This window comes from Malania oleifera, chromosome 2 (assembly GCF_029873635.1).
Source record: "Malania oleifera isolate guangnan ecotype guangnan chromosome 2, ASM2987363v1, whole genome shotgun sequence".
NCBI classification, from domain to species: domain Eukaryota; kingdom Viridiplantae; phylum Streptophyta; class Magnoliopsida; order Santalales; family Ximeniaceae; genus Malania; species Malania oleifera.
The window spans coordinates 109,709,527-109,718,401 of NC_080418.1; positions in this window are offsets into that span (position 1 = coordinate 109,709,527).

Sequence of the window (8,875 nt, forward strand, 5' to 3'; positions counted from 1 at the left end):
GTGAAACTTACATCAAGCTTATCATCAAGGGTTACAAAATATAGTATATAAACAAACCCTATGCATACAAAAAACTTAGATTACATTTAAAACACTTTTGTAGTGGTCCCCTAAAGGAAAATCCTCCAAAATCTCTTAATTTACTGATCTCCGATTCAAATTCTGTGACTTGTGCCGAGCGAAACCGTTGACGATTTCAGGCAAATCATTGACGGTTTGAAGCCGAGAGCTATTTCCCTTGCATACTGAATCCTGAAACCATCGATGGTTTCAGTCCAACTGTCGACATTTATCCTCTTGCAACCTTCTCTCTTGTTCTTTACTTCTCTATGCTTTCCCAGTGCATGCGTTCCATTCAAATATGAGTCACATCTTCAACAATCTCCACCTTAGAGAATATTCACCACATAAGAGAAATCCAAAAGCATAACCCCGCTGCTACACCCGGGCCATATGGTTTTTCTCTCCTCCATGTGTCATCTCTCTCTCCCCCTCTCTTTCATGAGTTCAAGCCCAATGGCTTGCATATGGAGTTTGTAGCGGAGATATTGTAGCAATGTTGGCGGGCGAACGATGATGATTGAGCAAAATGATGGTAGTGAAGCTGATTTCTTCAAGATTTTATTTTATCTTTTCGTTGGATTATTTATGTAGATCCAAATTGAAACATAAATTGTGAAGATAGATTAAAAAGAAGCTTCAATGATAGGTATTTACCTAATCCCTTTGTATTGAATTGCTCCCCCTCCCCATAATCAATATGTGCTTGAGACTTCAAACGAATAATTTCTGCAGCACTGGTCCCTAATTGTTTTCCTTAGTATGGGTGTTCTTACTCTATTCTCTTTCTTTCCTTTTAATTTCAGAATGAAAGCCCTCTAATTTTTCTATCCCCACTGATTTGTGCATGATATGCCTATTTATAGCCAAACTCTTGAGAGTTAATTAGAGAGATTGGCAATGTTGGCAACAAAAGACTTGCTAGGGGAGGATTGAATTGTGAACGGCCAAAGAGTGAGGCGCCAAATCCTCCATGGGTAAGGCTTCACCATAAGTGGGCGGGAAAGAGTCGTCCGTTTGCTCCTCTAGAAAGCCAAGTTGATCAACTTGTAGGGAATTCATTTTAGCATTAACTAGTTTTTTATTTTTATTTTTATTTTTTTTTGTGTTAAAAATTGACATGGTTGAGGGTAGAATTGATTCGTATTCTAGTTGGATCTTGGGTTTTAGTTTGGATTTGGAATTTAGACGGGTCCAAATTTGGATTGGGAATGGGTATGGATTGTGCAAAATTGGATCTGATTGACATTGGCTAGCTGCAAATAAAATAAAGAGAAATAAAAAAATAAAACTAAGATGAAAAAGAAATACATTTGGGTTGAATCGAGGCCTTGAATTGGGCCAATTTCAATTAAAAGAATATTTTTAAGTAAATATTGCCTTTGTCCAAAACTTGTGAACCTTAAATTTGTCTAAAAACTTGACTCACTCTTAAAATGAGCAGTACAAAAGTTGTCACAAGTATAGAGTTCTATCGTGTAATAATCCCAAAAGACTAGATTCCCTCCTGAGGGAATGCAAATTAATTTCAAACTTGCGTTAAAACAAAAATAAGAAAATAAGAAAAAATGTTTACTGAACACAGATCAGATTCAATTTCTTGGGTTTTTGAGAATGTGTGACAAAATTAAAACAAGCGAAACCTAAACTAAAAACATAACATATTTAAACAGGAAAATAACTATCATGCAATTAAATAAAAGAACCAACTACGCCAACCCAGTATAATTCATTCAATGACTCATTCACTTATTCAAACAAACAATATCGCAATTAAACAAGCAAAATTATTGACTCTTTAAGCATTCAAATAATAGACTAAGGAAAATGACTGCATTAATCTCATAAAAACATTCAACAACTAAATGAACTTAAACAAAGGTCTAAACAAAAATGAACTACACCTGAACAGAGTTTTAAACAAAAATAAATTCAAAGTAAATAAAGTTTAAAACAAAAATTAACTACACTTAAACAAGGTTTTAAGTAAAAACAAACTAACTTAAACAAAGTCTTAAACTCAACCAAATGCTTAAATAAAATAAACACACATTAAAATGGGCTTAAATGAAAATTAATCCAACAATAATAAGTTTCATTAAATATTAAAATGACATTAAAGTTTAAACAAAATATTCAATTAAAGAAACAAGAGAGAGAGAGATTAAACAAAAATTAGTCTAAATCAAAAAATTCTGCAACTCTAAAATAAGCAAACATTTAATTTCAGTAATAACCTTAAATGAAAGCAAAATAAATTCAGCAATGAAAAGAATTAAAACAAACATTAAATTTAAGCAAGGTAAGAGAGAGAGAGAGAGAGAGAGAGAGAGAGAGAGAGAGCCATGAGGGTTCTCCTTCCAAGCTGCGGCGGCGCAACCCCCAAGAAGAAAACCCCAGCTGCTCCTTTTCGGCCCCCCTCCAAAAAGCACACCCAACCCTAAAGCCTCCCTAGCCTCCTTTTGTATCCAGCGCCTGCCCCTAATCAAAGCCCTATTCTCTTTCTTTATCTTTTTATTTCCAGCACATGACTACCCACACACGACCCTTGAATTCGGCTGCCCTCAACTTGGTTGCATGGCCCATGCAAATGCATGGGCCTCACGTACTATGTCTCCAATTTCCAACCCTACAACTCTTATTTTTCTTTAAAGTAGTGGACGACCTCTTATAAAAAGTGCATGGCCCATTCTTCTTTTTTTTTTTTTACTTAAACACTACACACAGCCCAGCTATCTTTTATGCATGGCAGCCTCCAGCTCATGGCCCATTTGTTTGCATGGCCCATGCAAATGCATGGGCCTCCTTTGAATTTCTTTTGCAATTCAGGCACAGAAACTTCTAGCCCGATTTAGACCTTGATATAGCCAATATCTCTCAAAACTCAAAACATGAAAGTTGTAGAACTTTTTCTTGGCGTTCAACGGCATCTTGAATCATCTCAATCGGAGTTTAGATGAGAGAGTTATGCCCAAATTACGAAACAATGTCGAAACTACCTACAATCGCCCAATTAGCTTTGTTTTGCACTTAACACCTCTGTTTGCATCATTTTGCATGACCCACTTCACTTCTTTAATTCTCAAAATACCTTACAATAATTAAATACAAAAACTCAGAAATTTAAGATAAGTATAGGATAAAAAATTCAAATATTAAAAATTGAGCTCAATATTAAAATTTTGGACATAATTAGGCATTTAAGTGAAATTGCAAATTTTAAACGCCTAATTATGCAACTTTGACACGTAATCACTGACTTTTGTCCTAAACTTGTGAACTTTAAATCTAAACATTTTAAGTGTTTAGTAATTCTGAGCATTTTTAAATGGTGCGACCCTAATTTGAAGATTTTTGGATTTTTGGATCTATAACATTGAAAATTGATTCGACTTAGATTGAGAATCAAGAAATTGAATTCAAGTTGATTGAAATTCGCATACTCTTAAAATCTAAGTTCCTTGAATATTGAATTGACACTTTCTTTCAAAATCGAGTACTTTAAGATGTTTCCAATTTTGAAATTTTGAAACAAATCATTCAATTCACAACCATTTTTATTAAATGAAATAAAATACATGGAAAAAGAAACAAACAAGAAATTTAAAATTTATTAAAAGGAAAATAACAATTCGGACCATTCATAAATTTCTCGGACAAAATGAGGTGTCAATAATTAGTGCGTGACGCTTCTAATTTACTCTAAGTGGCAATCAGGGCATTTTTCCTCTTTTCTTTGCTTCATCTCTTCTTATGTCGTGAACACTCATATGAAGTGACCTTACTTCTTACATTCACAGTATGTACTCTCCTCTCTTTTCTTATTGTCTTCTTTATGAGACTTGTTTAGGAACTCCCCTTTGATCCCCTTGCATTTAAAATACGTGGCCATATTGGCAATTAGCTCTTCATCACTTTCTTCTCCAAAGCATTTGCATGGTTATACTATCTTGAAAGCTATGCTCTTTTTTTTTTCTACACGAGAAGTGTTAGTGTTATTCATTGTTATCTCATAAGTAATTAGTAAGTCAATCAATTCATCTAAAGATAAGGAATTTAAATCGCTTATGTTATAGCAATGATTTTTGCTTCCCATTTCTTTGCTAAGGATCTCATGATTTTCTTGACCTTGTCACTAGTAGGAAAAATCTTACCAAGCCCCTTCATTGGGTTGATGATACTTGTAGAGCGATTGTACATGTCTGTTATAGATTCTTCATTCTAATTTCATTCTTACTCATAAGCATGTTTACCTTTGACTCACTCCTTTACTTGGTTGGTTCTTTCATACAAAATTTCTAACCTATTTCAAATTTCTTTTGTAGAGTCACAACTTGAAACTTTATTATACTTGTCCTGAGTTAGAGCACTATATAAATTATTGACAGATTTTGTATTTAATTTTATGTTTCTTTCATCAATCTCATTTCATTTGTCCTCATACTTCGGAGTCAAGTCACCATTCTCCAATTTCATGGGAATTTTTAGACCTTTAAGGATATTTTTCTAAACTCCTACATCAGTTGACTAGATGTAGGTTTCATCTGTGCCTTCCAATAAGTATAGTTGGACCCATAAGGGCGATAGGTTTGTGGATTGTTCTTCATCGGTCCTTGGCTTGCCATGGATGCCTACAAGTATTTACTCTAGGGTACACACAAGTATTCAATGCTAGAGTCCTACTTTGATATCAATTGTTGGTCCAATAAGGCACCCAATGGGGTAAATTGAGTAATTTTAAAACTTTTACTTTTTATTGCAAATTATATAACATGTCCAAAACTTAACTTTGCTTTTAGATGAAATAAGGTCAAAGAGATGAACATACAATTTATCCAAACATGTAAGTTGGTTGATAAAAAAAATAATTACTATGAAATACACAACCACAATATAATTTACTCAATCACCACATTGGTTGATTAAAAGAGATTAACGTAAAGTACACAACCAAAATATAAAGTAAAGAAATGATAAGAGTGGCACATAGAATTTATAATGGTTTTTTTGTTTTTTTGTTTTTTACCTATGCCCACTCTCCAAACCAACTAGTTTGATCCTTTTACTAATACCCATTGGTATTACAAATTCTTGGACATCCATCCTACCATTTTTGGACAACTACCAACACCTCGTGTTGTAGCACCGGGGACAATAAAGCCTTACAAGGTCAACACAACCCCAACAACAAGACCCTTTGGCCAATATTAGTGCAAAAGCACCTCGGGAAATACCTATCCCACCGAGATTACACCCAACCAACAGACAATGTCATAGCACTCTAGGACACACGTTCCACCGAGATTACACCTAAATAAAGAACAAGAGTATAACACAATTCTAAGGTCTTTTCTAGTTTACACACGCAATGTGACTATTTAAAATTTATAAGCCTAGAAAACCTTCATAAAGTGCTTAAACTATTAGGTAGAATGAAATGGCAAGACTGTACAATAAGAATTCCAACAATAATACAATCAAAATTGAAAAGATGGCAGTGTGAAACTTTAGTGTGTAATTCTATTATTCCTATGTGTTGTACTTGATCTTGGTCTTTCGACTAGTATATATAGAGTTTAAGTTGTTTCGCAGCTCAAATCTTTTGGATTTTGTAGTAAATGGATGATCAAGCGTAAGAATTGTCACATATGACAATATGCATTGCTGCATTATCTAAAGATGGAAACTCGTGGCCATTTGGAATGATTCTTCTTGATTCTCCAACTTAAATTTAAACTTTAATAACTTTGACACATAAAGTCAACAATCTATCTAAGATATCAATCAATGAAATAGGAAATAATTTATATCATAATAGCTCAGCAAGTTGACCTAAATACAAATTTATCTAAACGATAATTTATAGTGAGCTTGTAAGTGCATCTATAAATACATTTGTGAATGAGTCTACAATTCTATGAAAAGAGTTTGTGATTAAGTCTGTGAATGATGAATACATTAATTATCAAGTAATGTTTTTCAATCATTAAAACTTAACTTCAACATCCCATTTAGGACAATTTTGGTATCGATGAGGTCCGTTGTAGATTAAACAACTAGACTTCTAGAAACTTTGGGAAACATCCTTCCCTTTCTTCTAGTTGTTGCCTTCACCTTTGGACTTCTCTTGTTTATCCTTCTTCTTCCCCTTCTCTTCCTTAAACTTTCCTTTATCCTTGTCTTTCTTAGGCTTGGCCTTGGGACCCTTGATCTTAGTGTTGATTCTGAAATCAGCCAAGCCATCTGTTACTGCAATGGCTACTAGGAGATCTTTCACTGCTTATCTTTGTAGTTCCATTTGTGCCCATGGTTGGATACCAAAAAGAAAACCGAACAACTTATCTTCCTATGACATGTTCTTAATGTCCAATATCAAATACTTTTCTAGTTCAATCGTTATAAGGACTCCCTTGCAACCCAAGTCATATTAAGGAAGGAATTAAACTTTCAATTCCTTCTTCAAGGTCTCCCTCGTCTTAATTTGGGGTCTCCCTACATTTGCATCATCCTCTATCCACGTACATCACCATGACTTAGCATCACCTAATAGATACATCGATGTTATGACAACCTTTTCATTCCTAAAATATGACAGTGTTGAAGTACTGCTCCATATCCCATAAGAAATTCTCAAGGTTCTTTGCACTATGACTTCCTTCGAAGGATTTTGGTCTAGGGACTCAAATTTTGTGAGAGGCCTTACCCCTGCCAAAGCTTGAGGAGATGGCATTTTTCACAAGGCTAATTTCACCATTTATTAAGCCAAGTATGCCATGCAAGGTCTTTGTAAGGATCATCATATCCTATAATATAGTCAATATCTTGGCTTATTAATAAACACAAAATCAATATTTCATTGTTGCAGTTCAGCCAATTCCTTGGTCAAATGTTTACACTGCACTACCAATAGAATTGAGTCATTGACTCATTGGTCTAAGGAAGTTCTTTGAACGATCCAATCGATATTGCTAATCTAAGTTTGCCATCACTAAACTAGACTCTCACACCAGTTATTATAGGTTTTAAGTTCACATCACACAACTTGGCATTGTGATGGCACCAAGTAGCACACTTGGTTAAGACAATGACACATAATTTCACAAACCTAGCTACTGGTTAATCCTGCCAATGTATAAGCCATATGACATGCATAGTGAACAATGACATTCAAGCAACAATTTACATGAGCAACACCTCCCAACCTTATTCTTTATTTAAAGACAAGGTTTGTACTCTTTACATGTGCAAGAACACCATACATGAATTCCTCTAGTGTCCCATGACACCCATATGTCATATTAATACACAACTGATACCTCCAACTGCTTAGGGTCTACATTTGACAACCCAAACTGTCTAAGTTGTGCTAGAAACAACCAAATTTGACCAACAAGGCCAAGTAAGTTAATATTTACAATTATATGGATAGAAACATTCTGAGATGTCAACCCAAGAATTCAAACTTCAGCCAAGCTTGTATGCCAGCCTTATAAGGAAAACTGCCAAGTAACTACCCTTCTTGGTCAACATGTCAACATTGCAACATTTGACATTAACACTGCATACTGCCCAAGGGTTAGAACTTTGTGTTAAACATGGTTTCCCTTTAATCATGACTTATTCCATTTCCTAACAACACTATATATATCAATGAGAAACTTGACATACCCGAGTTGACCATCTGAAAATGTCAACCGAAACCAACCATGGTTAGCAACCTTGTCAAGGACCATGGCCCTATAACCATGTCGACTAGGAAACTTAGCATCTATGTACTCTTATTTTAGAAACATAGACTATCCAACAACTGCATGCCAAGATAACCCATGACAGGTCATCTTAAGCTACTACCTTGGCACATGGGTTACCCACGTTGTGTGCTTTGGTGATGTCAAGCTAATTAAGAGTATGACAGTAGCCCACTCAGTTGTTATATAATGGAGTATTCATTTATTGGCTAGTTGTAGCTTGCTTGCAAGATGAGTAGTAATTTTTGGAGAATTAAAATTAATTAAATGAAAGAAATTTGCTGGAAGAAGGTTTTGATTTGTGCACACCTTGACATAGTGGAGAAGAGGGTGAAGGAGAGAATATATACTTGGCTGAAAGTTTTTGGCTTAAACCTGCTTAGTCATATTGATCTTGATGATCAAATGATGATTTCTCATCTGATTAAGCTAAAATTTTAGAAGATTTTTCTTGACTCATTTTTTTTATTATGAACAGGGTAAGCATCATTTGATTTGGTTTTGTGGCTATGACAACAACATTTGCTTTTAGGTGAGACCTCTTTATTTTTAATCTAGTTTGATTCCACCTTCTTGGTGATGATTCATATTGTATTAGGTGCCAAGAATTTGTAGTTCTTGGTAATTATAGTTGATGTATGCCTTCAGTTTCAACTACGAAAGACTTATTATAACCTATTATTTGATATAGTAGAAGTTAGAAGTAGACTTTAGTCTCATGGTTTTTCCTTCACCCTAAAGGGTTTTCTAGGTAAATCTTTCACCTTTGGGTATGTGTGGTTGACTTGTGTTGTTGATTACTTATAATTTTAATTTTTAGTGATTAATTATTCTTCTTAATTTTGATTTGAATTATGGGAAGGATTTTCTTGTGTTATTGTGTCTTGGCCATCATCTTTGTGTCTCCCCTTCTCTAACAATCCTAGAAACTATAACTCTCAATAAAGATGTCTCCTAGGGCCTTAAACCTAGGTGGAAACTTCAAATAAAAGGAAACATACAAGAAAACAAAACAACACAAAGAAGGAAACTAGGGAGGTATTGATCAGGCTGCAACCTTACTACCT